General features: G+C 32.5%; 1 long non-coding RNA gene across 1 annotated transcript; it reads left to right on the top strand.

Annotated features, from left to right (window-relative positions):
* The first annotated feature begins 5166 nt into the window (after positions 1–5166).
* LOC145609615 (uncharacterized) lies at positions 5167–5964 on the top strand. The gene is made up of 2 exons (XR_014106040.1): positions 5167–5347; positions 5610–5964. It is a non-coding gene; the product is annotated as an uncharacterized LOC145609615 (long non-coding RNA).
* Positions 5965–8259: the final 2295 nt, after the last annotated feature.

Below are 8259 nucleotides of genomic sequence, written 5' to 3'. Positions count from 1 at the left end.
TTATTGGAGCTGAACTGAACTGAATATTTTATGAGAGAAGGAAATTAAAATAAGAACTGAACTAAACTTATTGGATTTTTTCCTTCTGTTCTACTTGTATTTTATGCGGGTTCATTGCATATATGTGAACAATTATATATATTTATTTACATATAAGTGTAAATTATGAAAATCTGACTTTGGCCTATTGGGATACCAGACAATAAAACAACTCTAACAATATCTTAAATTATAATTTTTGTCTTGTATATTGGTAATGAATTGAAATACAATCTCCTGTCAAAAAAAAAAAAAAAAAATGACGCCAATGGACAACTTTAAATGATAATATCATTATTTTTTTTTTCTTGAGAAAAGATAATGTCATTAATTAACAGTAAAAATAAGTACTCCGTATTATAAACTATAAAAAAAATCTAATATTTAAAAACTATTTATACATTGAGGTAAATCTAACAAATATCCACATTAGGCCTAACCCTTAGGCGGTGCAGCCCGCGCAACCCCACAGGGTCCATTAGCATGGAGTAAATTACTAACAATGGTCAAAGTAATTAAGTGGTTATGTGAATTATACAAAAAGTCAAAATTGGACATATATATTGAAATAGAGGGAGGATATGAATATCTTACCTCTATTTGACAATGTATGTGGTCTTATAACTTTATACAAAAAAAATTTGTAAGTTATGGCCTATTCACATTTACTAAACTGAGCCGAATTGAACTGAACTGAACTGATTGGAGCTGAACTGAACTAAACTGATTGGAGCTGAACTGAACTGAATTGAACTGAAATGAAATTAAGTAAATGTGAACAGGCCCTTAGGCTTTAAATTTGTATTTATGGGTAAGCAAAGATGAAAGGAGGAAGTAACAAAAATGCAAAATTAACAAGAATGACAACGTTGGTTAATTGGACCACATAATAATGGGTTTTGGAATCAACATTGGCTAGTAGGTCAAATGACTAGCGTATGGCCTGGTCTTATGGGGCAATACACACCGATTAGCATTTAACTGCATTAATTAGTAAATGCTTGATTCAATACTCCGTATTAATACGGATAAACATTGGGCAGTGAAAATTCACGAGGAAAACAAGGGAGTGGTTTGTTGGAGTTAGCACTTTAGCTGGCGCCTGAAATTGGAACATATGCATGTTTGACACTTCTTACTCTCTTTCTTTCTCATTTTTCACGTTTATTAACACAAGTAATAAGTTATTACATTATCAACAGCGACTAATTTAACTTAGCTGCCTAAAATGCATGAAAATTGAAAGGATGATAAAGCTAACAAAGTTAAAGTTGGTACGGCGTTAATAATCACCCTAGAAAAATACTTCATGGTCTTTGACATAAATAGTTAGTCTTTGACAACACTGATGCAATGTCTTTCACGGTTGCACCCTGTTTGGGCCAAGTCCACTGTCCTAAGCTCAATGTCCTGAAATTACAAAAATACCCTCCGTGGTCCAGCCCATCATTAATGGTTGCAAAGTACATATTTATTCTTAATCTGTCCAATTAAGTATAACTCATGCCACCTGAAAGTATAACTATAAATAGCTCTCCAATTATTGATGAAGGGGACTTTTCTCTCTCTCTACTTTCTCTCTCTAATTACTCCTTCTCTCACTACTTTCTCTCTCTAAAAAGGACATTCGCTGACTTTAGCATCCGAGGGGCTTTCCCGGGTCATACCCCCGGGGCAGCTAACCTTCACTGTTTTGCAGGCCTTAGCTCTCAGACTTGCAAGCGGAGCCCTCGGACTTCCTCAAGCCTAGCGGGGCTAAGGGATACTTAGATATTCGGACAATAGCTCTAGGGTACCTTGATATTTCTTGTAATATCCTAAGACTCCTAGGAGCACTTCTGTTTCCAGAAACACACCCGATAATGATTCTTGTTGCGCAAAGTGCATCAACCCCATTTGCATGCAGGTCATGCACCTATGGTTGATCATGTTATTAATATTAATTTTTCCTTTTAACTTGTGACAGTTAGGATAAAGTTTCACCAAGTGTGTCAAACCTTATTAATTCGACATTTATGAATTATGATACGTATTTCCTTGACAACTCATATAGAAGAGACTAAAAGAGGGAATAAAAATCTTTTGAAGTAACCAGGCATATAACTTTGTAGACTGTCCCTTAGCTTACCACTAAGCATTTCTTACTCAAGTACCCACCTGTCTATTTGGTGTCCAAAACAACATAATGTACTCTATATTATAACTACACTTGAGCTAAAAAGTTTTGGTGAGAATATCCATTTCAAGTCTTAGTTCTTTGCATCCATCCCACTTGTATATATATTTTTGCTAGTGCCAAAACTAGTTGTTTCAATCAAATAATAAGCATAATGTAGATTATCAATGCACCAAACAAGAAAGTATGAATCCATGATGTAGATTAATAAAGGTACAACCATCAAGTGGCCTTCGCAATATGCAAACAAGCAAAAAAGAGAATTAACTAGCTAGGATTTTATTGATCCTATACTATAATATCATATAATCAAGCAAATATAGTATTGTTTTACTCTCTATTATGGAGAATCTGATCCTCTAACATGATTATATAACCTAAAATACGTATAACCTAAAGCTTAAGCTGATGGTTGAGGCCCAAGAATATGTTTTATACTCTATTACACCCCCTCACACGAGAGCCCGTTGGGCTAGAAGTGTAGATGCAGCATGGGCCCTCCTCATACCCTGCGCTTAATATTCCACTTGAAAGTGGGGGTGGATGAGATTCGAACCCGTGACCTTTGTGTCACGCTGGCTCTGATACCATGTTAGTGGACCAACTCAACCAAAAGTTTAAGCTGATGGTTGAGGCCCAAGAATATGTTTTATACTCTATCAGTGATGAATAGTAATAATCGATTTTTTACAATGTGTCCAGGATTATCATTTGTCTCATACTTGTATAGATAGACTTAAATTGTACTTCGTAACAATTAAGGGTGCGTTATATATCTAATTAATACTTATTGGAACTAATCTTTTATATCCAATTCAATCTGATATGAATTTATCAGATCTTATTAGAACTTATTTTAGCTATTAAAATATACAATAATTTTTTCCGAATATTACAAAATAGTACTCCGTAGTCCGTATATGTAAATAATGTATTAGATACGAGTATACGACTAAATATTATAGAAGTGATAGAGTAATTAATTACATAAAATTGGCAACATATTGGATTAGATGTAGATTAATCATGCCAACTACTTTAATTTGTGCACCCAATAAAAGAAATTTTATTTCTTTAAAGAAAAGGCCAACTACTCGGGTAAGAAAAGGACAGGAATTTGGTAGAATCATTCCCTCAAATATAATTATATGAAATTTATATGCAAATAAGCAAAAGATGCATTGAATGTTGTAGGAAAGTATACATCACGTATCCAAAATTACCTCAAAATTTTCTTAAGTCGTACTTGTTGGTGGACTCCTTAAATCCATCGACTAAACAAACAAACTTGAACCTTATTTTTCATTTTGTCAGATTTTATACCAGCAAACGTGCTACTATGGACCCCTCTATATATTTTTTTTTTCGAATAAATTTATATTAAAAAAAATTATAAAAAAAAAAAGGGAAAAAATATTTGAAAACAAGATTTTGTAAGTTTGTTATGTGGGTGGTCCATATTCTCAAGGCCTACCCCTGAACTTAAGGGCACGACCCACAATTGAGCCATTTAATACTAATATAATTGCTGTTTATAATAATATATATAGCTAGTTAAGTAGTTAACTACTAATTCAAGGGGCGATGACAGCTTATACTCATGCATGCAGTTGTTTATGAGCTTTAGAATTCAAGGGGCGACCATAAAGCAAAATTATGGTAACACAGCGGATAAGGGTTTTGAGATAGATAATAACGCGTTTTATGTACTTGACTGACTAAATCTGAACTTAATAAGCTTATTAGAGATTACGTGAATGCATTATTTTTACAACATAATGAAATTAGTAGAATTGATTTTTTTTTTTATTAAATGAAAGGTTATATGCATGCATAAACACAAAATTCAAAATTGTATATAGAAATAAATAAAATTAATTAAATATATTGTTGATAAGTAGTAATACGGAGTACTACTAGCTTAGTCGTATTAATGGTTGTGCATGTACAAACACCAAAATCAAAATTCATGACAATGTAACTTGTAAAATGAAATCAATGTACCTAATGCTTATTGAAATGCATTAATAATATTGGTGATAATTACTCGTACAATTTTAAATTAGGCTATTGATGTTTTGTTTTTCCTTTGCGACTTTTTTTTTTTTGTTGAACTTAAATTGACCTCTTTCAAACAATGTTTATTATTACATGAGTAGCTACTATCATGATCTTCAACTTCACGCTAACCCTTTCTAGAATTTCAACCTTTTAATAACTATCAAAGGGGAAACTTATTTATTTGATCATGTATAAAAGTTTATACCGTTTCTTTTAATTTAGTAGAATTGTAATTATCTTTCTCATAATATATTCGTAATTACTAATAATAAATAATTTGGAGGATTTATGATTAGGTTAACTACCATTTGTTAATTTGCTAAATTTTCAAATAGATTAACATAGAGCATCTAAGAGAAGAGGAACCAAACAAGACTTGGGGCCTGTTCACATTTACTGAACTGATTGGAGCTAAACTATACTGAACTGAAATGAATATTTTATGAGAGAAGGAAATTAGGAGTTGATTGGAGCTGAACTGAATTAAAAATTAAGCTGAACTGAACAGGCCCTTAATCAATTACTTCTTAGTAACTCTGATCCACTAAATGATTTAGCGGTCCCAGTGCAATTCAAGGCTAGCCTTAATGCTTGTTAGTTCGTTGTGAGAGTTTACCTCCCCCTTTCACTTCTCATAAACTTGGCTCACAAATAATCAAATAAGTACTTAAATAAGTGACTCAGATTCAGAATTCATTCCATCACACGTAGGTATCTAAAAATAAAAACCATAAAGACAAGAGGAGGGCCAAGGTCACGTTAAATGGCGCCCAATAAGACAAAAAGGAAAACGAAGTTTTTTCAAAGGATTATAAAAAGGAATTAATTAAAAGGGTATTATATGGTTGTGGTATTTGTATATATATATATGGTTACTTTGACTCATTCCCTTCTTTAGCCATATATATCTCATAACCCAAATCTCTCTTTATTTTCCTCTCTCTCTTTCTTACTTTCTTTCTTGACTTGAAATTTCTGAAAAAGTTTCAAAAAAACACACAACATTGATTACTACACCAAAAGAGTCAAATCAAATATACAAGATGAGCTGAACTTAGAACAACTCATGAAGTAAGTAAGCATTTAACACACAAAAACAAAAACAAAAACAAAACTACACGCATTATCATTATTATTAATATTATCATCATCATTATTATCATTTTACATTTACATTTACATTTAGCCATAAAATTTGTTGGTACAACTTTACGACTACTACTAATACTAACACATTAGTATGTTGTAGGCGTCGTAGTAGTTGGCCTATTTATATTTACATAGTTATCAATTCAATAATATTGAGTATTATTAATTAGATGTGTTATTGTAGGACGATATCGGCCGCGATGGTGGTGTTGATGGTGTCTATTACGGCGTTGCTGTTGATTCTTCCGTTGTTATTGCCACCGCTTCTGCCGCCACCAGTGTTACTTTTATTTGTTCCAGTGTTGCTTTTGCTGCTTCTTTTTGCTTTGGCTTTTACTCCTAATACATTTCCTCCTCATCCTTCTAATACCTTTGTTTTTTCTAGCTAATTAACCAATTTTTAGTTTAATTTTGAGTTGATTAACCCATGTATATATATAATTCTTACTTTATTAGATTGATTGTCTGCAGAATTTTGAGAGAAAAACTGTAAGATGAATTATTCCTTTTACTAGATTAATATAGAAAAAATTCAGCAATTCTTTTTTTTTTTTTTTTTTTTTTTTTTTTTTTTGTTTATTTAATTATATATTGTTCAATTCTAGTCATTTTTGTACAATTGTAGGTGTACATGATCAATTGTTAATTTGTTAGAATATATATCAAATCTTTGCAGATTTTATTTATAACAGGTTTATTGTATACAACAAGTTTGTTCGTCTAAAATCAACTATGGAGTATTTTGAAATTCTTGTTCACAATTTATAAAAATTGTTATATATAGGTACTTAGAATAATTTATGGTATGCTTTAATTTGATTAGGATGAATGATGATAAACCCCTCCTATGATAATAGGGACATCCCCGTATCTTACCGTGTAAGTTCTAAATGTTGTTACCTGTTTTCACCTTTTTCTTTCACTCTAACTCTCACATTTGAATTCCAAATCTCATAAGAAATGTCATTCTTGTCGTTGATGCATTCAACTATACCTACATTGTATACCAATTCAAAATTCAAAATTGGCAACTTCATTTCACTTCAGCAATGGTAATCTTATACAATGCATGTTTTTGTTTTAACCCTCCATTTTGCTTGTTGGATGAAAATTTGATGAAGAAAATATGAATGGAAAGCAACGCATATGCCATGCGATGCTCCCTTGCACATTGAACCCTTTTCACGACGAGTCTTGTGTATCCTACACCATGCTGAAACCTCGATCTTACTGGATCGTAAGGGCCGGGCTGTGCAAGCTCACGTCGTGCCCAATGCAAGACAAGAAAAGGCGTGTTGTGTCAGATTTGTGCTGATCTTTCATAAATGGAGCCCATGTAGTGCACAACTTTAAACTATGTGTCGCACCATCAAACTTCTTTAATAATTTTTATTTCTTTTGTAAATTGGTTAAAAGTGAGTCGACCTTTATGTTGACAATTGACAAATTTAAAAATGGTATGTATATGCATGCCCCACCAGTTTATCTCACAATCCTGAGTCCGAACTTGTTATGGGTTCATGCAAAAGCCGATCAATTTTCTTGTAATGTTTGACTGGTATATTACAGGCCTAACCCATGCCCAACTCGACTCGTGAATGAGCCAAATAAATCTCATGTATCATGAATGTCTCCCTACCATTATTCCAAAGTTTTCTACTTAGGACTCTTTAATCAAAAGTATCGATATTATCAAGACACCAAGCAACCCATTCTATAAGTTGGTCAATTGAGAACGTATAGTTAACATTGTGATATGAGTTAAAAATTATAAACAAAATTAGTATGATTAAGCCCATTAAGGTTCCAAACTTACGTATTCTTTAATCTAATCTCTGTATCTTGTGGATTTAAGAAAAATTAAAATTTTCTTTAACAAACAATTACACAATGTTATATTCACAATATTCAAATTATTTTACGAAAAATAAGTTTGAATAAGGATCAATAAGTTCATACAACATACATTTAGAAAATAAGATTTATTAAAAGTTCGTAATAAGACTGCTGCTTGAATTTAATTAAAGGCATGGCAACTGATTAACAATTAAAATAAAGTCTAATAAATTTGAAAAAATTCAGATAAGCAAAAATCAGTTATCACCCTAAGGACATGTTCACATTTACTAAACTGGACTGAATTGAACTGAACTGAATTGATTGGAGCTAAATTGAACTGAACTAAATAGTGCTGAAATTGAAGTGAAAGGCCCTAAGTTTAAATTGTAAACATTCTAAACCAAACACCCAAATGATTATCCTTTATCTTAAACACATACACATTGGTCCGATCCTTTCATACCTATCCGAGGCCAACAAGTCAATCCCATACAATCCCTCATTCCCATAGTAGTAATAATAATACTACGTAATACATTAATACGCCTAGAAGATCCAAACTCGAGGAAAGGAAGGAAGGAGTGAGAAACAATCTGTCTAGACACACATGACACATGTATAGTTCACAACTTACTACTATACATTACAATTTTATTTTATTTTTTTTAAGGTAAGAAAAAGAACCCCTACTAAGCCGGCACCTCTCACAGGTTTAACCAGCCCAGCTTCGCAGGTCATCGCTTGAGAGTAGAGGAGGAAGGTCAGGGAATCCTTCTACTCCCAAGCATTTTGTAATTGGTGGGGCTCGAACTCGTGACCTCAAAATGACAAGGTGAGTTACCCACTACTTCCCCACCACTACATTACAATATTACATTACTCTAGATTACATAAATAAAGCCATGCATACATACGGCGTAAGAGAGAATTCAAAATTAAACAACGACACGCGGTGGCTCACATTTCCATGATTCCATACAATAAACCAAACGTGT

The sequence above is a fragment of the Chenopodium album genome, chromosome 23 (assembly GCF_948465745.1).
Source record: "Chenopodium album chromosome 23, dcCheAlbu1.1, whole genome shotgun sequence".
Lineage (NCBI taxonomy): Eukaryota > Viridiplantae > Streptophyta > Magnoliopsida > Caryophyllales > Amaranthaceae > Chenopodium > Chenopodium album.
The sequence above is the reverse complement of the archived record's forward strand: the minus strand, read 5'-3'. Positions and strand labels throughout refer to the sequence as shown.